The sequence below is a fragment of the Cherax quadricarinatus genome, chromosome 83 (genome assembly GCF_038502225.1).
Source record: "Cherax quadricarinatus isolate ZL_2023a chromosome 83, ASM3850222v1, whole genome shotgun sequence".
NCBI classification, from domain to species: Eukaryota; Metazoa; Arthropoda; class Malacostraca; order Decapoda; family Parastacidae; genus Cherax; species Cherax quadricarinatus.
In genome coordinates this window covers 3097222-3123107 of record NC_091374.1, presented here as the reverse complement: position 1 = coordinate 3123107, position 25886 = coordinate 3097222, and positions in this window count along the sequence as shown.

Sequence of the window (25886 nt, the reverse complement as noted above, 5' to 3'; positions counted from 1 at the left end):
CTGGAGGCAGTGCAACACCACACTTTTGCAACACTGGAGGCAGTGCAACACCACATTCTTGTAACACTGGAGGCAGTACAACACCACAATCTAGCAACACTGGAGGCAGTGCAACACCACATTCTTGCAACACTGGAGGCAGTGCAACACCACACTCTTGCAACACTGGAGGCAGTGCAACACTACACTCTTGCAACACAATCTTGCAACACTGGAGGCAATACAATACAACAATCTTGCAATACTGGAGGCAATGCAACACCATACTCTTGCAACACTGGAGGCAATGCAACACCACACTCTTGCAACACTGGAGGCAGTGCAACACCACAATCTTGCAACACTGGAGGCAGTGCAACACTACACTCTTGCAACACAATTTTGCAACACTGGAGGCAATACAATACAACAATCTTGCAATACTGGAGGCAATGCAACACCATACTCTTGCAACACTGGAGGCAATGCAACACCACACTCTTGCAACACTGGAGGCAGTGCAACACCACATTCTTGCAACACTGGAGGCAGTGCAACACCACATTCTTGCAACACTGGAGGCAGTGCAACACCACACTCTTGCAACACTGGAGGCAGTGCAACACCACAATCTTGCAACACTGGAGGCAGTGCAACACCACACTCTTGCAACACTGGAGGCAATGCAACACCACACTCTTGCAACACTGGAGGCAGTGCAACACCACATTCTTGCAACACTGGAGGCAGTGCAACACCACAATCTTGCAACACTGGAGGCAGTGCAACACCACACTCTTGCAACACTGGAGGCAATGCAACACCACACTCTTGCAACACTGGAGGCAGTGCAACACCACATTCTTGCAACACTGGAGGCAGTGCAACACCACATTATTGCAACACTGGAGGCAGTGCAACACCACACTCTTGCAACACTGGAGGCAATGCAACACCACACTCTTGCAACACTGGAGGCAATGCAACACCACAATCTTGCAACACTGGAGGCAGTGCAACACCACACTCTTGCAACACTGGAGGCAATGCAACACCACACTCTTGCAACACTGGAGGCAATGCAACACCACACTCTTGCAACACTGGAGGCAGTGCAACACCACACTCTTGCAACACTGGAGGCAGTGCAACACCACACTCTTGCAACACTGGAGGCAGTGCAACACCACACTCTTGCAACACTGGGGGCAGTGCAACACCACACTCTTGCAACACTGGAGGCAGTGCAACACCACACTCTTGCAACACTGGAGGCAATGCAACACCACACTCTTGCAACACTGGAGGCAGTGCAACACCATACTCTTGCAACACTGGAGGCAATGCAACACCATACTCTTGCAACACTGGAGGCAGTGCAACACCATACTCTTGCAACACTGGAGGCAGTGCAACACCATACTCTTGCAACACTGGAGGCAATGCAACACCACACTCTTGCAACACTGGAGGCAGTGCAACACCATACTCTTGCAACACTGGAGGCAGTGCAACACCATACTCTTGCAACACTGGAGGCAATGCAACACCACACTCTTGCAACACTGGAGGCAGTGCAACACCATACTCTTGCAACACTGGAGGCAGTGCAACACCATACTCTTGCAACACTGGAGGCAATGCAACACCACACTCTTGCAACACTGGAGGCAGTGCAACACCATACTCTTGCAACACTGGAGGCAGTGCAACACCACAATCTTGCAACACTGGAGGCAGTGCAACACCACAATCTTGCAACACTGGAGGCAGTGCAACACCACAATCTTGCAACACAGGTTGACTTGCAGAAGCTCAGTGTTGTTTATAAAGGTTTCTGAAGGTGGTAATTTGCATACATCGAGGTGGGTGGGCAGTGAACATCCCGCATGTTATTACTGTGGGTGGGTTGGTGGTGGGCGTGGGGGTGGGGTGGGCGTGATGGTGCGGTGAGCGTGGTGGTGAGGTGGGCGTGGTGGTGTGGTGGGCGTGAAGGTGGGGTGGGCGTGGTGGGGTGGGCGTGAAGGTGGGGTGGGTGTGGTGGGGTGGGCGTGGTGGTGGGGTGGGCGAGATGGTGGGGGTTGGCATAATGGGGTGGGCGTGGGTTCCGGTACAGCGCTTCTCAAAGAAGACAGGATACGGAGTACAGTATGGAAAGTACTCACAACTTAGTGTTTACTGCATAATACACTGTATACTGTCCAATGTATAAATACCTGAATATGCACAGTAAACGCCAGAAGTCTTGTTTGAACCTCTGCCTGAAGAACTGGATCCTACTTTAAGAATCCCTTAGACTATATCAAAAGACTGTTTATAAACACTTGAATTCTAACAGAAAGTGCCTGATCCTCTGCGGTTTTGTTTTTCTCACTACCTGAAAACTGTCTAATTCTACTTAAGGGTTTTAGTCCTCCAAATCTCTTTCACGATTTTTTATGTCAATAAAAAGTGTGTAAACCCTTGGCTATCAATTAGTGCCAGAAACTTTACCTGATCCTCTACTTGAACACTTGGATTCCACATAGTATTCCTAAACCCTTTTAAGCATTCCTGATCCTTTTAACATTCCTGATCCTTTTTAACCATTCCTGATCTCTTTAAAAATTCCTGATCCCTTTTAATCATTCCTGATCTTTTTTAACCATTCCTGATCCTTTTTAACCATTCCCAATCTCAATAACAAATACAAAACAATTGAATGTAAACAATAAACGCCAGAAACGCTGCCTGATCCTCTACTGCAGTGGTTCCCAAACTTTTTCAGCTTGTTACCCAATTTAACATGCCACATAAAGCATGTTACCCCTTTCACAAAATGTTGTTATTATTGATATATATGGCTAAACGTGAACGTATACAGCCTCGCATACTCTGCTAATCCTAGCAAAACCATTGAAAACGTAAGAACCACACATACATTATATATAAAATTAATAATAGCTACAAATTCACAGTAACAGTGGGTAAATACTAACTATATACTGCACAGGGCAGTACACATACATACCAGCTTATGTCTACCTCGGCTGATGCTCACAGATAAACTGACAGTGTGAAATAGAGGCAGCCTCAGGAAGTGAGTGACGCGTACTGGACAGGTCGATCTGGGCTACTGAGTGACTTTTGTCCTGAAGCATACTTGTCAAAATACTTTTGGGTTTCCACACACTTAGCTATATATTTCTTCTTTTCTAATACTGTATATTAGTTTTTGATGTTTATTGTTATTTGGTTTAACTTTATTACTTACTTATAATAGGTTTACTTTACAACTTTATATACTAAGACAAAGTTAACAATAATCCTCATACCGGGTACCGCATTGTTTTCTTGATTTTCAGAATTCATAACTTTTTTTCTGTCACCCCTCCATTTCCCCCCAAAAATGGTTAAATTACCCCCAGGGGGTAATTTACCCCCAGTCTGGGAACCACTGCTCTACTGTCTTGTTTTTCTCACGCTACTGGAAGACTTTGACTCTACATAACATTTCTAAAACCCTTTTTATCCATTCCTTATATCAATAAAAATGTATAAGCGCTTGCATATCGACAATAAGTGAGAGAAACATTGCGGCTTTGTTTTTCCCACCGGGTGAAGATCCACGTTGATTCTATAAAGCGTCAAGGAACCTCCTTGATCCTCCCGTTATTAGTTCAGGGTAACTGCAGGCCCATTTTAGACCCTCATGCGGGCATGGAGCGGAAGTGACTTGGCAAGGTGAATGTGTGCGTGTGTGTGTGTGTGTGTGTGTACTCACCTATTTGTGTTTGCAGGGGTCGAATCACGGCTCCTGGCTCCGCCTCTTCACTGGTCGCTACTAGGTCCACTCTCTCCCTGCTCCACGAGCTTTATCATACCTCTTCTTTAAGCTATGTGTGGATCCTGCCTCCACTACATCACTTTCCAGACTCTTAAACTTCCTGACAACTCTAACATCCCTGTGACTCATCAGAGTTTTCAACTTCCAACTGTGACCCCTTGATGCTGTGTCACATCTCTGGAACATCCTGTCCCTATCCACCTTGTCAATTCCTCTCAGTATTTTATGTCATTATCATGTTCTACCCTATCCCTCCTGTCCTCCAATGTCGTCAGGTTGATTTCCCTTAACCTGTCCTACATGTGTGTGACAGAGAGAGAGAGAGAGAGAGAGAGAGAGAAAGACGGATTCTTGAATATCATTCTACGAAGTACAGAGCCAAAAAAATAATCATTAATTTTCTCTATCTTAATTCAGCGACAAAAAAAACAACAACTGGGAACAGTACAGCGTAATGATCGATTACTAAGCTAAATTACTGAACATTATTAAGTGTGAACGCTATCATTACTGAAAATTAACCTCTTTCAGAATAACATACATCAGTCTTCCTCTAATTCCAAGATTCCTGGTAATAAATACTTTGTCAAATTCAAGAAAACAGGACTCGTTCACCTAAATTCCACAGAGTCAAGATAATTCTGACTATTTAACCTCCAGCATGTCAGACTATTATTATTATTATTATTATTATTATTATTATTATTATTATTATTATTATTATTATAAAAGCCAGTGCCAAATCATTATTCGTCATACATACAGAATACTTAAGATGTGTTATTGTTGTGGTTGGTATATAGGGCTACCACGGATAATACCGTATGATCTCGCCTCAGTTTGTTGTTGTTGACTTTAAGGGCTACGCAGTACAACTGCCTGGATAAAACAAATGTATATCGGTTCACGTGAATCCGGATCCATTTATAAATCGCAAATAGGTTCCCAGTAGAGGAAGCTAACCAAACAATTACCGTGGGGAAGCAAGATGGGGATAAACAGGTTCTTAATATTCCAGGAAGAGCAGCACTTGCTTATGAATCCGAATCCGGATCCATATTGAAACAAAAAAAGCGAAAATAGGTTCCCAGTAGAGGTGCTAACCCTCCCACAACCATCTCTAAAAAGACAGGACAGTGGCAGCCATGTTTTTTTTACTTCCAGGAACGAGAAAAGATATTTTTTTTTTATTTTGAACCCGGATGCATTAAAGAACGCAAACAAATGCTTAGAAAGATGGCAATGAATTGGTGTGTGTGTGTGTGTGTGTGCCAATTTAACACACACACGGACATCTGAACATCAATTTATTAAAATCCAGAAAGGATAACCTGCTTTATCGAAAGCTTCGAGTCAGGGGTGGCACAGGCGACTGTAAGATATAAAGCAGTTTTATGTGTCTGAGGATGAAGAGGTTATAGAGGGTATAGAGGTGTCTGAAGGTGGAGAGGTTATAGAGGGTATAGAGGTGTCTGAAGGTGGAGAGGTTATAGAGGTGTCTGAAGGTGGAGAGGTTATAGAGGTGTCTGAGGGTGGAGAGGTTATAGAAGTGTCTGAGGGTGGAGAGGTTATAGAGGGCAACACATTCTCGTACCACACGAGTGATATTCGTGTAGATATGGACATTTCCTGGTGCACCTCTGTCACCGCCCTGCCAGAGGTGCTGAGAATAGTTTTATCTTCTTATTTTGATTATTTGTGATTAAATATTACTTTCTGTAATCTTGTGTAACCTAAAACAAGACAGACCTGACTTATTATTTAATAGGTCAAGTTAGCATTGTGTGTGAGGTCTGTGTTCTGCTGTGCTTTTATCAAGACTGAGGGAGTGAACACATCTCCAGGCTGAGGGACTGAACACGCCTCCAGGCTGAGGGACTGAACACGCCTCCAGGCTGAGGGACTGAACACACTTCCAGACTGAGGGACTGAACACACTTCCAGGCTGAGGGACTGAACACACTTACAGGCTGAGGGACTGAATACACCTCCAGGCTGAGGGACTGAGCACACCTCCAGGCTGATGGACTGAACACATCTCCAGGCTGAGGGACTGAACACACCTCCAGGCTGAGGGACTGAGCACATCCCCAGGCTGATGGACTGAACACATCTCCAGGCTGAGGGACTGAACACACCTCCAGACTGAGGGACTGAGTACATCTCGAGACTGAGGGGCTGAACACACTTCCAGGCTGAGGGATTGAACACATCTCCAGGCTGAGGGACTGAACACATCTCCAGGCTGAGGGACTGAACACACCTTCAGGCTGAGGGACTGAACACACCTCCAGGCTGAGGAACTGAGTACATATCCAGGCTGAGGGACTGAACATACTTCCAGGCTGAGGGACTGAGTACATCTCCAGGCTGAGGGACTGAACACACTTCCAGGCTGAGGGACTGAGTACATCTCCAGGCTGAGGGACTGAACACACTTCCAGGCTGAGGGACTGAGTACATCTCCAGGCTGAGGGACTGATTACCTCAAACTACTCCTCCTTCACCGTTCATCTTTGCATTAGACTGATGAAGCCACGGCCTGACAAAACGTTTCCACCCCAAAAAATACCCAAGTGTTGCACAGGTGTCTCATCCATCAGACCTAACCTGCCCTGACCTGCCCTGCCCTGACCAGCCCTGACCTGCCCTGACCTGCCCTGCCCTGACCAGCCCTGACCTGCCCTGACCAGCCCTGACCTGCCCTGACCAGCCCTGACCTGCCCTGATCTGCCCTGATCTGCCCTGACCTGCCCTGACCAGCCCTGACCAGCCCTGACCTGCCCTGATCTGCCCTGATCTGCCCTGACCTGCCCTGACCAGCCCTGACCAGCCCTGACCAGCCCTGATCTGCCCTGACCAGCCCTGACCTGCCCTGACCAGCCCTGACCATCCCTGACCAGCCCTGACCTGCCCTGACCTACCCTGATCTGCCCTGACCTAACCTAACCTAACCCTACAGCCTTCAGTTTCTGTCCTTGTATTGTACTGATAAAGTCACTGGAGGGCGAAACGTCTATAGATGTTTCACACGTACCTAATTTACCAACCAGGTTTCGAGCCAAACTGAGAGAGAGAGAGAGAGAGAGAGAGAGAACAGTAGCCACAAAAGCATCAAGTATCTCTATCTTTAAACTCGGGGATCATCTTTCCTGGTTATCTTCTCTGCTTCCCCGAAGATATATAAAAAAACATCAGTAATTATAATAATCAAATAATAATTCCATAATTTCATGACTTGGAAGGAGATTTTGGATCCTGACTCGCACGACCAACCTCAGAAAAAATAATTGTACTGGCCATCATATACGTGCGTTTTGGAACGCAATTTTGCCTGAAATCCCTCACATAATCAACTGACGGAGGTCAATAATGGGGGACTGATCTCCCGATGTTAGAACATAAGAAAGGAGGAACACTGCAGCAGGTCTACTGGCCCATCCTAGGCAAGTCCTTCCCAAGTGCAAACCAACGAACAGAAATATTTACCCAACCCATTTTCCTTCGTATTCCCTTTCCCTACCCATTGTCTACCATTCCCCTCCCATTATTTCAGTAGGATATTCCCATGGTGGAGCGTGTGGTGATATCATCACTGTATTGAAGCTGCCAGCTCAGGTTGACACATTATCTCGTATATGAACCCATGCTGTGTGATGGAATGTGACAGGGACCCATCCTGTGTGATGGAATGTGACAGGGACCCATCCTGTGTGATGGAATGTGACAGGGACCCATCCTGTGTGATGGAATGTGACAGGGACCCATCCTGTGTGATGGAATGTGACAGGGACCCATCCTGTGTGATGGAATGTGACAGGGACCCATCCTGTGTGATGGAATGTGACGGACCCATCCTGTGTGATGGAATGTGACAGGGACCCATCCTGTGTGATGGAATGTGACAGGGACCCATCCTGTGTGATGGAATGTGACAGGGACCCATCCTGTGTGATGGAATGTGACAGGGACCCATCCTGTGTGATGGAATGTGACAGGGACCCATCCTGTGTGATGGAATGTGACAGGGACCCATCCTGTGTGATGGAATGTGACAGGGACCCATCCTGTGTGATGGAATGTGACAGGGACCCATCCTGTGTGATGGAATGTGACAGGGACCCATCCTGTGTGATGGAATGTGACAGGGACCCATCCTGTGTGATGGAATGTGACAGGGACCCATCCTGAGTGATGGAATGTGATGGACCCATCCTGTGTGATGAAATGTGATGGACCCATCCTGTGTGATGGAATGTGATGGACCCATCCTGTGTGATGGAATGTGATGGACCCATCCTGTGTGATGGAATGTGATGGACCCATCCTGTGTGATGGAATGTGACAGGGACCCATCCTGTGTGATGGAATGTGATGGACCCATCCTGTGTGATGGAATGTGACAGGGACCCATCCTGTGTGATGGAATGTGACAGGGACCCATCCTGTGTGATGGAATGTGACAGGGACCCATCCTGTGTGATGGAATGTGACAGGGACCCATCCTGTGTGATGGAATGTGACAGGGACCCATCCTGTGTGATGGAATGTGATGGACCCATCCTGTGTGATGGAATGTGACAGGGACCCATCCTGTGTGATGGAATGTGACAGGGACCCATCCTGTGTGATGGAATGTGATGGACCCATCCTGTGTGATGGAATGTGACAGGGACCCATCCTGTGTGATGGAATGTGATGGACCCATCCTGTGTGATGGAATGTGACAGGGACCCATGCTGTGTGATGGAATGTGACAGGGACCCATCCTGTGTGATGGAATGTGACAGGGACCCATCCTGTGTGATGGAATGTGACAGGGACCCATCCTGTGTGATGGAATGTGACAGGGACCCATGCTGTGTGATGGAATGTGACAGGGATCCATCCTGTGTGATGGAATGTGACGGACCCATCCTGTGTGATGGAATGTGACAGGGATCCATCCTGTGTGATGAAATGTGACGGACCCATCCTGTGTGATGGAATGTGACAGGGATCCATCCTGTGTGATGGAATGTGACGGACCCATCCTGTGTGATGGAATGTGACAGGGATCCATCCTGTGTGATGGAATGTGACGGACCCATCCTGTGTGATGGAATGTGACAGGGATCCATCCTGTGTGATAGAATGTGACGGACCCATCCTGTGTGATGGAATGTGACAGGGACCCATCCTGTGTGATGGAATGTGACAGGGACCCATCCTGTGTGATGGAATGTAACAGGGACCCATCCTGTGATGGAATATGACAGGGACCCATGCTGTGTGATGGAATGTGACAGGGACCCATCCTGTGTGATGGAATGTAACAGGGACCCATCCTGTGATGGAATATGACAGGGACCCATCCTGTGTGATGGAATATGACAGGGACCCATCCTGTGTGATGGAATGTGACAGGGACCCATCCTGTGTGATGGAATGTAACAGGGACCCATCCTGTGATGGAATATGACAGGGACTCATGCTGTGTGATGGAATGTGACAGGGACCTATCCTGTGTGATGGAATGTGACAGGGACCTATCCTGTGTGATGGAATGTGACAGGGACCTATCCTGTGTGATGGAATGTGACAGGGACCTATGCTGTGTGATGTAATGTGACAGGGATCTATCCTGTATGATGGAATGTGACAGGAACCCATCCTGTGTGATGAAATGTGACAGGGACCCATCCTGTGTGATGGAAAGTGACAGGGCCCCATCCTATGTGATAGAATGTAATAGGGAACCCATTCTGTGTGATGGAATGTAACAGGGCCAAGGTGATGACCCTGGGGTCACTAAGAGATGCGACAGGTATGACCCTCTACCTGACCCACCACTCAGTTCTGTTACATCACGATGACGCATCTTTAGTTAACGTCACGTGATTCACTGTTTGTTATATGAGGAGGCAGAGTGCCACCAGCAGGCTTTCAGCCTGGCTAGGCTAGCTGGCCTTAAGCATCAGGCCTGCAGTGGTCTTAATAGAGTGTTGTCTTAACCACCCAATCTGACGCGGTCCTGCACGCCCAAGGCTGTGAGGTTTGTCAAGGAGACCTCCATTCCCATCTACCCATCCTCCTCCTCCTCCTACTCCTCCTCCGTCTCCTCCTCCTCCTCTTCCTCCTGTCCTGTTCTAACGGTATACGGACAATATATCATGTCTGACATCTGACACGGGTTCACAAAGGAGCCGTGAGGCAGGACAGGTGTACGACTGACGTTGACACAACACCTGCCTCCCACCTGACAGGCGATGAGACACAGGTGTAAGAGTGATAACACAGATGAGACACAGGTGTAAGAGTGATAACACAGATGAGACACAGGTGTAAGAGTGATAACACAGATGAGACACAGGTGTAAGAGTCATAACACAGATGAGACACAGATGTAAGTCATAACACAGATGAGACACAGGTGTAAGAGTGATAACACAGATGAGACACAGGTGTAAGAGTGATAACACAGATGAGACACAGGTGTAAGTCATAACACAGATGAGACACAGGTGTAAGAGTCATAACACAGATGAGACACAGGTGTAAGAGTGATAATACAGATGAGACACAGGTGTAAGAGTGATAACACAGATGAGACACAGGTGTAAGTCATAACACAGATGAGACACAGGTGTAAGAGTGATAACACCGATGAGACACAGGTGTAAGAGTGATAACACAGATGAGACACAGGTGTAAGAGTCATAACACAGATGAGACACAGGTGTAAGAGTCATAACACAGATGAGACACAGGTGTAAGAGTCATAACACATGAGACACAGGTGTAAGAGTGATAACACAGATGAGACACAGGTGTAAGAGTGATAACACAGATGAGACACAGGTGTAAGAGTCATAACACAGATGAGACACAGGTGTAAGAGTCATAACACAGATGAGACACAGGTGTAAGAGTCATAACACAGATGAGACACAGGTGTAAGAGAGATAACACAGATGAGACACAGGTGTAAGAGTCATAACACAGATGAGACACAGGTGTAAGAGTCATAACACAGATGAGACACAGGTGTAAGAGTGATAACACAGATGAGACACAGGTGTAAGAGTCATAACACAGATGAGACACAGGTGTAAGAGTCATAACACAGATGAGACACAGGTGTAAGAGTCATAACACAGATGAGACACAGGTGTAAGAGTCATAACACAGATGAGACACAGGTGTAAGAGTGATAACACAGATGAGACACAGGTGTAAGAGTCATAACACAGATGAGACACAGGTGTAAGAGTCATAACACAGATGAGACACAGGTGTAAGAGTCATAACACAGATGAGACACAGGTGTAAGAGTCATAACACAGATGAGACACAGGTGTAAGAGTCATAACACAGATGAGACACAGATGTAAGAGTCATAACACAGATGAGACACAGGTGTAAGAGTCATAACACAGATGAGACACAGGTGTAAGAGTCATAACACAGATGAGACACAGGTGTAAGAGTCATAACACAGATGAGACACAGGTGTAAGAGTCATAACACACATGAGACACAGGTGTAAGAGTCATAACACAGATGAGACACAGGTGTAAGAGTCATAACACAGATGAGACACAGGTGTAAGAGTCATAACACAGATGAGACACAGGTGTAAGAGTGATAACACATGAGACACAGGTGTAAGAGTGATAACACAGATGAGACACAGGTGTAAGAGTCATAACACAGATGAGACACAGGTGTAAGAGTGATAACACAGATGAGACACAGGTGTAAGAGTCATAACACAGATGAGACACAGGTGTAAGAGTCATAACACAGATGAGACACAGGTGTAAGAGTCATAACACAGATGAGACACAGGTGTAAGAGTCATAACACAGATGAGACACAGGTGTAAGAGTCATAACACAGATGAGACACAGGTGTAAGAGTCATAACACAGATGAGACACAGGTGTAAGAGTCATAACACAGATGAGACACAGGTGTAAGAGTCATAACACAGATGAGACACAGGTGTAAGAGTCATAACACAGATGAGACACAGGTGTAAGAGTCATAACACAGATGAGACACAGGTGTAAGAGTCATAACACAGATGAGACACAGGTGTAAGAGTCATAACACAGACGAGACACAGGTGTAAGAGTGATAACACATGAGACACAGGTGTAAGAGTCATAACACAGATGAGACACAGGTGTAAGAGTCATAACACAGATGAGACACAGGTGTAAGAGTCATAACACAGATGAGACACAGGTGTAAGAGTCATAACACAGATGAGACACAGGTGTAAGAGTGATAACACAGATGAGACACAGGTGTAAGAGTGATAACACATGAGACACAGGTGTAAGAGTGATAACACAGATGAGACACAGGTGTAAGAGTGATAACACAGATGAGACACAGGTGTAAGAGTGATAACACATGAGACACAGGTGTAAGAGTCATAACACAGATGAGACACAGGTGTAAGTCATAACACAGATCATAACACAGATGAGACACAGGTGTAAGTCATAACACAGATGAGACACAGGTGTAAGAGTGATAACACAGATGAGACACAGGTGTAAGTCAGTAACACAGATAACACAGGTGAGACACAGGAGTAAGAGTCATAACACAGATGAGACACAGGTGTAAGTCATAACACAGATCATAACACAGATGAAACACAGATGTAAGAGTCATAACACAGATGAGACACAGGTGTAAGAGTCATAACACAGATGAGACACAGGTGTAAGAGTGATAACACAGATGAGACACAGGTGTAAGAGTGATAACACATGAGACACAGGTGTAAGAGTCATAACACAGATGAGACACAGGTGTAAGAGTGATAACACAGATGAGACACAGGTGTAAGAGTGATAACACAGATGAGACACAGGTGTAAGAGTGATAACACAGATGAGACACAGGTGTAAGAGTGATAACACAGATGAGACACAGGTGTAAGAGTGATAACACAGATGAGACACAGGTGTAAGAGTCATAACACAGATGAGACACAGGTGTAAGAGTGATAACACAGATGAGACACAGGTGTAAGAGTCATAACACAGATGAGACACAGGTGTAAGAGTGATAACACAGATGAGACACAGGTGTAAGAGTCATAACACAGATGAGACACAGGTGTAAGAGTGATAACACAGATGAGACACAGGTGTAAGAGTCATAACACAGATGAGACACAGGTGTAAGAGTCATAACACAGATGAGACACAGGTGTAAGAGTGATAACACATGAGACACAGGTGTAAGAGTCATAACACAGATGAGACACAGGTGTAAGAGTCATAACACAGATGAGACACAGGTGTAAGAGTGATAACACAGATGAGACACAGGTGTAAGAGTCATAACACAGATGAGACACAGGTGTAAGAGTGATAACACAGATGAGACACAGGTGTAAGAGTCATAACACAGATGAGACACAGGTGTAAGAGTGATAACACAGATGAGACACAGGTGTAAGTCATAACACAGATGAGACACAGGTGTAAGAGTGATAACACAGATGAGACACAGGTGTAAGAGTCATAACACAGATGAGACACAGGTGTAAGAGTGATAACACCGATGAGACACAGGTGTAAGAGCCATAACACAGATGAGACACAGGTGTAAGAGTGATAACACAGATGAGACACAGGTGTAAGTCATAACACAGATGAGACACAGCTGTAAGAGTGATAACACCGATGAGACACAGGTGTAGAGTCATAACACAGGTGAGACACAGGTGTAAGAGTGATAACACAGATGAGACACAGGTGTAAGAGTGATAACACAGATGAGACACAGGTGTAAGAGTCATAACACAGGTGAGACACAGGTGTAAGAGTGATAACACAGATGAGACACAGGTGTAAGAGTCATAACACAGATGAGACACAGGTGTAAGAGTGATAACACAGATGAGACACAGGTGTAAGAGTCATAACACAGATGAGACACAGGTGTAAGAGTGATAACACAGATGAGACACAGGTGTAAGAGTGATAACACAGATGAGACACAGGTGTACGAGTCATAACACAGATGAGACACAGGTGTAAGAGCCATAACACAGATGAGACACAGGTGTAAGAGTGATAACACAGATGAGACACAGGTGTAAGAGTCATAACACAGATGAGACACAGGTGTAAGAGTCATAACACAGATGAGACACAGGTGTAAGAGCCATAACACAGATGAGACACAGGTGTAAGAGTCATAACACAGATGAGACACAGGTGTAAGAGTGATAACACAGATGAGACACAGGTGTAAGAGTGATAACACAGATGAGACACAGGTGTAAGTCATAACACAGATGAGACACAGGTGTAAGTCATAACACAGATGAGACACAGGTGTAAGAGTGATAACACAGATGAGACACAGGTGTAAGAGTGATAACACAGATGAGACACAGGTGAAAGAGTCATAACACAGATGAGACACAGGTGTAAGAGTCATAACACAGATGAGACACAGGTGTAAGAGTCATAACACAGATGAGACACAGGTGTAAGAGTGATAACACCGATGAGACACAGGTGTAAGAGTCATAACACAGATGAGACACAGGTGTAAGAGTGATAACACAGATGAGACACAGGTGTAAGAGTGATAACACAGATGAGACACAGGTGTAAGAGTGATAACACAGATGAGACACAGGTGTAAGAGTGATAACACCGATGAGACACAGGTGTAAGAGTCATAACACAGGTGAGACACAGGTGTAAGAGTAACACAGATGAGACACAGGTGTAAGAGTGATAACACAGATGAGACACAGGTGTAAGAGTCATAACACAGATGAGACACAGGTGTAAGAGTGATAACACAGATGAGACTCAGGTGTAAGTCATAACACAGATGAGACACAGGTGTAAGTCATAACACAGATGAGACACAGGTGTAAGTCATAACACAGATGAGACACAGGTGTAAGAGTGATAACACATATGAGACACAGGTGTAAGAGTGATAACACAGATGAGACACAGGTGTAAGTCATAACACAGATGAGACACAGGTGTAAGAGTGATAACACAGATGAGACACAGGTGTAAGAGTGATAACACAGATGAGACACAGGTGAAAGAGTCATAACACAGATGAGACACAGGTGTAAGAGTCATAACACAGATGAGACACAGTTGTAAGAGTGATAACACAGATGAGACACAGGTGTAAGTCATAACACAGATGAGACACAGGTGTAAGAGTGATAACACAGATGAGAAACAGGTGTAAGAGTGATAACACAGATGAGACACAGGTGTAAGAGTCATAACACAGATGAGACACAGGTGTAAGAGCCATAACACAGATGAGACACAGGTGTAAGAGTCATAACACAGATGAGACACAGGTGTAAGAGTCATAACACAGATGAGACACAGGTGTAAGAGTGATAACACATGAGACACAGGTGTAAGAGTGATAACACCGATGAGACACAGGTGTAAGAGTCATAACACAGATGAGACACAGGTGTAAGTCATAACACAGATGAGACACAGGTGTAAGAGTGATAACACCGATGAGACACAGGTGTAAGAGTCATAACACAGGTGAGACACAGGAGTAAGAGTCATAACACAGGTGAGACACAGGTGTAAGAGTCATAACACAGATGAGACACAGGTGTAAGTCATAACACAGATGAGACACAGGTGTAAGAGTCATAACACAGATGAGACACAGGTGTAAGAGTCATAACACAGGTGAGACACAGGTGTAAGAGTGATAACACAGATGAGACACAGGTGTAAGAGTCATAACACAGATGAGACACAGGTGTAAGAGTGATAACACAGATGAGACACAGGTGTAAGAGTGATAACACAGATGAGACACAGGTGTAAGAGTGATAACACAGATGAGACACAGGTGTAAGAGTGATAACACAGATGAGACACAGGTGTAAGAGTGATAACACAGATGAGACACAGGTGTAAGAGTCATAACACAGATGAGACACAGGTGTAAGTCATAACACAGATGAGACACAGGTGTAAGTCATAACACAGATGAGACACAGGTGTAAGAGTGATAACACAGATGAGACACAGCTGTAAGAGCCATAACACAGATGAGACACAGGTGTAAGAGTGATAACACAGATGAGACACACGTGTAAGTCATAACACAGATGAGACACAGGTGTAAGAGTCATAACACAGATGAGACACAGGTGTAAGTCATAACACAGATGAGACACAGGTGTAAGTCATAACATAGATGAGACACAGGTGTAAGAGTCATAACACAGATGAGACACAGGTGTAAGAGTGATAACACAGATGAGACACAGGTGTAAGAGTCATAACACAGATGAGACACAGGTGTAAGAGTGATAACACAGATGAGACACAGGTGTAAGAGCCATAACACAGATGAGACACAGGTGTAAGAGTGATAACACAGATGAGACACAGGTGTAAGTCATAACACAGATGAGACAAAGGTGTAAGAGTCATAACACAGATGAGACACAGGTGTAAGAGTGATAACACAGATGAGACACAGGTGTAAGAGCCATAACACAGATGAGACACAGGTGTAAGAGCCATAACACAGATGAGACACAGGTGTAAGAGTGATAACACAGATGAGACACAGGTGTAAGTCATAACACAGATGAGACACAGCTGTAAGAGTGATAACACCGATGAGACACAGGTGTAAGAGTCATAACACAGGTGAGACACAGGTGTAAGAGTGATAACACAGATGAGACACAGGTGTAAGAGTGATAACACAGATGAGACACAGGTGTAAGAGTCATAACACAGGTGAGACACAGGTGTAAGAGTGATAACACAGATGAGACACAGGTGTAAGAGTCATAACACAGATGAGACACAGGTGTAAGAGTGATAACACAGATGAGACACAGGTGTAAGAGTCATAACACAGATGAGACACAGGTGTAAGAGTGATAACACAGATGAGACACAGGTGTAAGAGTGATAACACAGATGAGACACAGGTGTACGAGTCATAACACAGATGAGACACAGGTGTAAGAGCCATAACACAGATGAGACACAGGTGTAAGAGTGATAACACAGATGAGACACAGGTGTAAGAGTCATAACACAGATGAGACACAGGTGTAAGAGTCATAACACAGATGAGACACAGGTGTAAGAGCCATAACACAGATGAGACACAGGTGTAAGAGTCATAACACAGATGAGACACAGGTGTAAGAGTGATAACACAGATGAGACACAGGTGTAAGAGTGATAACACAGATGAGACACAGGTGTAAGTCATAACACAGATGAGACACAGGTGTAAGTCATAACACAGATGAGACACAGGTGTAAGTCATAACACAGATGAGACACAGGTGTAAGAGTGATAACACAGATGAGACACAGGTGTAAGAGTGATAACACAGATGAGACACAGGTGAAAGAGTCATAACACAGATGAGACACAGGTGTAAGAGTCATAACACAGATGAGACACAGGTGTAAGAGCCATAACACAGATGAGACACAGCTGTAAGAGTGATAACACCGATGAGACACAGGTGTAAGAGTCATAACACAGATGAGACACAGGTGTAAGAGTGATAACACAGATGAGACACAGGTGTAAGAGTCATAACACAGATGAGACACAGGTGTAAGAGTGATAACACAGATGAGACACAGGTGTAAGAGTGATAACATAGATGAGACACAGGTTTAAGAGTCATAACACAGATGAGACACAGGTGTAAGAGCCATAACACAGATGAGACACAGGTGTAAGAGTGATAACACAGATGAGACACAGGTGTAAGAGTCATAACACAGATGAGACACAGGTGTAAGAGTGATAACACAGATGAGACACAGGTGTAAGTCATAACACAGATGAGACACAGGTGTAAGTCATAACACAGATGAGACACAGGTGTAAGTCATAACACAGATGAGACACAGGTGTAAGAGTGATAACACATATGAGACACAGGTGTAAGAGTGATAACACAGATGAGACACAGGTGTAAGTCATAACACAGATGAGACACAGGTGTAAGAGTGATAACACAGATGAGACACAGGTGTAAGAGTGATAACACAGATGAGACACAGGTGAAAGAGTCATAACACAGATGAGACACAGGTGTAAGAGTCATAACACAGATGAGACACAGGTGTAAAAGTGATAACACAGATGAGACACAGGTGTAAGTCATAACACAGATGAGACACAGGTGTAAGAGTGATAACACAGATGAGACACAGGTGTAAGAGTGATAACACAGATGAGACACAGGTGTAAGAGTCATAACACAGATGAGACACAGGTGTAAGAGCCATAACACAGATGAGACACAGGTGTAAGAGTCATAACACAGATGAGACACAGGTGTAAGAGTGATAACACAGATGAGACACAGGTGAAAGAGTCATAACACAGATGAGACACAGGTGTAAGAGTCATAACACAGATGAGACACAGGTGTAAGAGCCATAACACAGATGAGACACAGGTGTAAGAGTCATAACACAGATGAGACACAGGTGTAAGAGTGATAACACAGATGAGACACAAGTGTAAGAGTCATAACACAGATGAGACACAGGTGTAAGAGTCATAACACAGGTGAGACACAGGTGTAAGTCATAACACAGATGAGACACAGGTGTAAGAGTCATAACACAGATGAGACACAGGTGTAAGAGTCATAACACAGGTGAGACACAGGTGTAAGAGTGATAACACAGATGAGACACAGGTGTAAGAGTCATAACACAGATGAGACACAGGTGTAAGAGTGATAACACAGATGAGACACAGGTGTAAGAGTCATAACACAGATGAGACACAGGTGTAAGAGTGATAACACAGATGAGACACAGGTGTAAGTCATAACACAGATGAGACACAGGTGTAAGTCATAACACAGATGAGACACAGGTGTAAGAGTGATAACACCGATGAGACACAGGTGTAAGAGTCATAACACAGGTGAGGCACAGGTGTAAGAGTGATAACACAGATGAGACACAGGTGTAAGAGTCATAACACAGATGAGACACAGGTGTAAGAGCCATAACACAGATGAGACACAGGTGTAAGAGTCATAACACAGATGAGACACAGGTGTAAGAGTGATAACACAGATGAGACACAGGTGTAAGAGTCATAACACAGATGAGACACAGGTGTAAGAGTGATAACACATGAGACACAGGTGTAAGAGTGATAACACAGATGAGACACAGGTGTAAGAGTCATAACACAGATGAGACACAGGTGTAAGAGTGATAACACATGAGACACAGGTGTAAGAGTGATAACACCGATGAGACACAGGTGTAAGAGTCATAACACAGATGAGACACAGGTGTAAGTCATAACACAGATGAGACACAGGTGTAAGAGTGATAACACCGATGAGACACAGGTGTAAGAGTCATAACACAGGTGAGACACAGGTGTAAGAGTCATAACACAGGTGAGACACAGGTGTAAGAGTCATAACACAGATGAGACACAGGTGTAAGAGTCATAACACAGATGAGACACAGGTGTAAGAGTCATAACACAGATGAGACACAGGTGTAAGAGTCATAACACAGGTGAGACACAGGTGTAAGAGTGATAACACAGATGAGACACAGGTGTAAGAGTCATAACACAGATGAGACACAGGTGTAAGAGTGATAACACAGATGAGACACAGGTGTAAGAGTGATAACACAGATGAGACACAGGTGTAAGAGTGATAACACAGATGAGACACAGGTGTAAGAGTGATAACAGAGATGAGACACAGGTGTAAGAGTGATAACACAGATGAGACACAGGTGTAAGAGTCATAACACAGATGAGACACAGGTGTAAGTCATAACACAGATGAGACACAGGTGTAAGTCATAACACAGATGAGACACAGGTGTAAGAGTGATAACACAGATGAGACACAGGTGTAAGAGCCATAACACAGATGAGACACAGGTGTAAGAGTGATAACACAGATGAGACACAGGTGTAAGTCATAACACAGATGAGACACAGGTGTAAGAGTCATAACACAGATGAGACACCGGTGTAAGAGTCATAACACAGGTGAGACACAGGTGTAAGTCATAACACAGATGAGACACAGGTGTAAGAGTCATAACACAGATGAGACACAGGTGTAAGAGTGATAACACAGATGAGACACAGGTGTAAGAGTCATAACACAGATGAGACACAGGTGTAAGAGTGATAACACAGATGAGACACAGGTGTAAGAGCCATAACACAGATGAGACACAGGTGTAAGAGTGATAACACAGATGAGACACAGGTGTAAGTCATAACACAGATGAGACACAGGTGTAAGAGTCATAACACAGATGAGACACAGGTGTAAGAGTGATAACACAGATGAGACACAGGTGTAAGAGCCATAACACAGATGAGACACAGGTGTAAGAGCCATAACACAGATGAGACACAGGTGTAAGAGTGATAACACAGATGAGACACAGGTGTAAGTCATAACACAGATGAGACACAGCTGTAAGAGTGATAACACCGATGAGACACAGGTGTAAGAGTCATAACACAGGTGAGACACAGGTGTAAGAGTGATAACACAGATGAGACACAGGTGTAAGAGTGATAACACAGATGAGACACAGGTGTAAGAGTCATAACACAGGTGAGACACAGGTGTAAGAGTGATAACACAGATGAGACACAGGTGTAAGAGTCATAACACAGATGAGACACAGGTGTAAGAGTGATAACACAGATGAGACACAGGTGTAAGAGTCATAACACAGATGAGACACAGGTGTAAGAGTGATAACACAGATGAGACACAGGTGTAAGAGTGATAACACAGATGAGACACAGGTGTAAGAGTCATAACACAGATGAGACACAGGTGTAAGAGCCATAACACAGATGAGACACAGGTGTAAGAGTGATAACACAGATGAGACACAGGTGTAAGAGTCATAACACAGATGAGACACAGGTGTAAGAGTCATAACACAGATGAGACACAGGTGTAAGAGCCATAACACAGATGAGACACAGGTGTAAGAGTCATAACACAGATGAGACACAGGTGTAAGAGTGATAACACAGATGAGACACAGGTGTAAGAGTGATAACACAGATGAGACACAGGTGAAAGAGTCATAACACAGATGAGACACAGGTGTAAGAGTCATAACACAGATGAGACACAGGTGTAAGAGCCATAACACAGATGAGACACAGCTGTAAGAGTGATAACACCGATGAGACACAGGTGTAAGAGTCATAACACAGATGAGACACAGGTGTAAGAGTGATAACACAGATGAGACACAGGTGTAAGAGTCATAACACAGATGAGACACAGGTGTAAGAGTGATAACACAGATGAGACACAGGTGTAAGAGTGATAACACAGATGAGACACAGGTGTAAGAGTCATAACACAGATGAGACACAGGTGTAAGAGCCATAACACAGATGAGACACAGGTGTAAGAGTGATAACACAGATGAGACACAGGTGTAAGAGTCATAACACAGATGAGACACAGGTGTAAGAGTGATAACACAGATGAGACACAGGTGTAAGTCATAACACAGATGAGACACAGGTGTAAGTCATAACACAGATGAGACACAGGTGTAAGTCATAACACAGATGAGACACAGGTGTAAGAGTGATAACACATATGAGACACAGGTGTAAGAGTGATAACACAGATGAGACACAGGTGTAAGTCATAACACAGATGAGACACAGGTGTAAGAGTGATAACACAGATGAGACACAGGTGTAAGAGTGATAACACAGATGAGACACAGGTGAAAGAGTCATAACACAGATGAGACACAGGTGTAAGAGTCATAACACAGATGAGACACAGGTGTAAGAGTGATAACACAGATGAGACACAGGTGTAAGAGTCATAACACAGATGAGACACAGGTGTAAGAGTGATAACACAGATGAGACACAGGTGTAAGAGTGATAACACAGATGAGACACAGGTGTAAGAGTCATAACACAAATGAGACACAGGTGTAAGAGCCATAACACAGATGAGACACAGGTGTAAGAGTCATAACACAGATGAGACACAGGTGTAAGAGTGATAACACAGATGAGACACAGGTGAAAGAGTCATAACACAGATGAGACACAGGTGTAAGAGTCATAACACAGATGAGACACAGGTGTAAGAGCCATAACACAGATGAGACACAGGTGTAAGAGTCATAACACAGATGAGACACAGGTGTAAGAGTGATAACACAGATGAGACACAGGTGTAAGAGTCATAACACAGATGAGACACTGGTGTAAGAGTCATAACACAGGTGAGACACAGGTGTAAGTCATAACACAGATGAGACACAGGTGTAAGAGTCATAACACAGATGAGACACAGGTGTAAGAGTCATAACACAGATGAGACACAGGTGTAAGAGTCATAACACAGATGAGACACAGGTGTAAGAGTGATAACACAGATGAGACACAGGTGTAAGAGCCATAACACAGATGAGACACAGGTGTAAGAGTGATAACACAGATGAGACACAGGTGTAAGTCATAACACAGATGAGACACAGGTGTAAGAGTCATAACACAGATGAGACACAGGTGTAAGAGTGATAACACAGATGAGACACAGGTGTAAGAGCCATAACACAGATGAGACACAGGTGTAAGAGCCATAACACAGATGAGACACAGGTGTAAGAGTGATAACACAGATGAGACACAGGTGTAAGTCATAACACAGATGAGACACAGGTGTAAGAGTGATAACACCGATGAGACACAGGTGTAAGAGTCATAACACAGGTGAGACACAGGTGTAAGAGTGATAACACAGATGAGACACAGGTGTAAGAGTGATAACACAGATGAGACACAGGTGTAAAGTCATAACACAGGTGAGACACAGGTGTAAGAGTGATAACACAGATGAGACACAGGTGTAAGAGTCATAACACAGATGAGACACAGGTGTAAGAGTGATAACACAGATGAGACACAGGTGTAAGAGTCATAACACAGATGAGACACAGGTGTAAGAGTGATAACACAGATGAGACACAGGTGTAAGAGTCATAACACAGATGAGACACAGGTGTAAGAGTCATAACACAGATGAGACACAGGTGTAAGAGTCCATAACACAGATGAGACACAGGTGTAAGAGTGATAACACAGATGAGACACAGGTGTAAGAGTCATAACACAGATGAGACACAGGTGTAAGAGTCATAACACAGATGAGACACAGGTGTAAGAGCCATAACACAGATGAGACACAGGTGTAAGAGTCATAACACAGATGAGACACAGGTGTAAGAGTGATAACACAGATGAGACACAGGTGTAAGAGTGATAACACAGATGAGACACAGGTGTAAGTCATAACACAGATGAGACACAGGTGTAAGTCATAACACAGATGAGACACAGGTGTAAGTCATAACACAGATGAGACACAGGTGTAAGAGTGATAACACAGATGAGACACAGGTGTAAGAGTGATAACACAGATGAGACACAGGTGAAAGAGTCATAACACAGATGAGACACAGGTGTAAGAGTCATAACACAGATGAGACACAGGTGTAAGAGCCATAACACAGATGAGACACAGCTGTAAGAGTGATAACACCGATGAGACACAGGTGTAAGAGTCATAACACAGATGAGACACAGGTGTAAGAGTGATAACACAGATGAGACACAGGTGTAAGAGTCATAACACAGATGAGACACAGGTGTAAGAGTGATAACACAGATGAGACACAGGTGTAAGAGTGATAACACAGATGAGACACAGGTGTAAGAGTCATAACACAGATGAGACACAGGTGTAAGAGCCATAACACAGATGAGACACAGGTGTAAGAGTGATAACACAGATGAGACACAGGTGTAAGAGTCATAACACAGATGAGACACAGGTGTAAGAGTGATAACACAGATGAGACACAGGTGTAAGTCATAACACAGATGAGACACAGGTGTAAGTCATAACACAGATGAGACACAGGTGTAAGTCATAACACAGATGAGACACAGGTGTAAGAGTGATAACACATATGAGACACAGGTGTAAGAGTGATAACACAGATGAGACACAGGTGTAAGTCATAACACAGATGAGACACAGGTGTAAGAGTGATAACACAGATGAGACACAGGTGTAAGAGTGATAACACAGATGAGACACAGGTGAAAGAGTCATAACACAGATGAGACACAGGTGTAAGAGTCATAACACAGATGAGACACAGGTGTAAGAGTGATAACACAGATGAGACACAGGTGTAAGAGTCATAACACAGATGAGACACAGGTGTAAGAGTGATAACACAGATGAGACACAGGTGTAAGAGTGATAACACAGATGAGACACAGGTGTAAGAGTCATAACACAGATGAGACACAGGTGTAAGAGCCATAACACAGATGAGACACAGGTGTAAGATGTCATAACACAGATGAGACACAGGTGTAAGAGTGATAACACAGATGAGACACAGGTGTAAGAGATAACACAGATGAGACATAACATAACAGATGAGACACAGGTGTAAGAGTCATAACACAGATGAGACACAGGTGTAAGAGTCATAACACAGATGAGACACAGGTGTAAGAGTCATAACACAGATGAGACACAGGTGTAAGAGTGATAACACAGATGAGACACAGGTGTAAGAGTCATAACACAGATGAGACACAGGTGAAAGAATGATATAAAAGACAAATGAGAGAGTAACAAAGGATTTAATGAGAACAGTGACTACGAGAGACATCAGTTCGTCTTTGTAATCAAACAAGAATATAAAACAGAGGACTTGTTGATGATACATAAATTAAAGAGCTTTCAGATGCTCTTAAGTAGCGGGATAATGTGGAAAAAAAGAGAGTCCACCAGGAAGAGAAACTAAAAGAGTCTCATTTCTTCTTTTCAACTGAAGAGGAAGGAACAAAAGAGGAATCACAGTAAATATAGACACTTAGACTCTTCAGTCTCTCTTGGGAGTGTCTGGAGATAGGGAGATCAGTCAGTCATCTCTCACTCGCAGCAGCTTTGATCCGAGTAAGAGGAAGGTTGCTCCAGTTCCAGTCTCTCTAGAATGACCTAAGATAGGTTAGGCAGGGTTAGGTTGAATATATACTGAGTTGTGTATATCTCAGTGTATATACACAGAGAGGTGTATATCTCAGTGTACTGCATATATACCGAAAGGTGTATATCTCTCATTTTATACACACACAGATACACACCTCTCCGTGTACACAGAGAGACACGCACACACACACACACACCTCCCAGTGTACACACAGATATACACACCTCCCAGTGTGCACACACAGATATACACACCTTCCAGTGTGCACACACAGATATACACACCTCCCAATGTACACACACAGATATACACACCTCCCAGTGTACACACAGATACACACACCTCCCTATGTATACACAGATATACAAACCTCTCAGTATATACACACTGGTGCTACGAAATCTTCTGGTAACAGAAGAAGCAGTCAGTCCTTGCCAGGGTCACACACTGTACATCCCTCTGGCTAACTGCACGATACATCACTCTGTCTCTCCACGAAATGTTGAGATAAGACGTTGTACAATCTTAAGTACATGCTGTACACAGTGTGCACCAGACTTCACGGTTCACCTTCACTTATCCTTTTTTGAGAATTTGGAGAAAAACTGACTCTCCTTGTAAGTAGTTTTATAGAGACTGGCTCGAGTTAGTGTTTTGGTGTGTTAGGTTTAAGGTTTATCTAGTAGGCCAGGGTCATTAAGGCTGGTTGGCTGGTTAATGGGGTTTAAGGTCTATCTTCTACACCAGGGTCATTAAGGCTGGTTGGCTGGTTAATGGGGTTTAAGGTCTATCTACTACACGAGGCCAATAAAGTTGGTTGGTTGGTTAATGGAGATTAAGGTCTATCTGCTACACGAGGGTCATTAAGGTTGGTTGGCTGGTTAATGGGGTTTAAGGTCTATCTACTACACGAGGGTCATTAAGGTTGGTTGGTTGGTTAATGAGGTTTAATGTCTATCTACTACACGAGGGTCA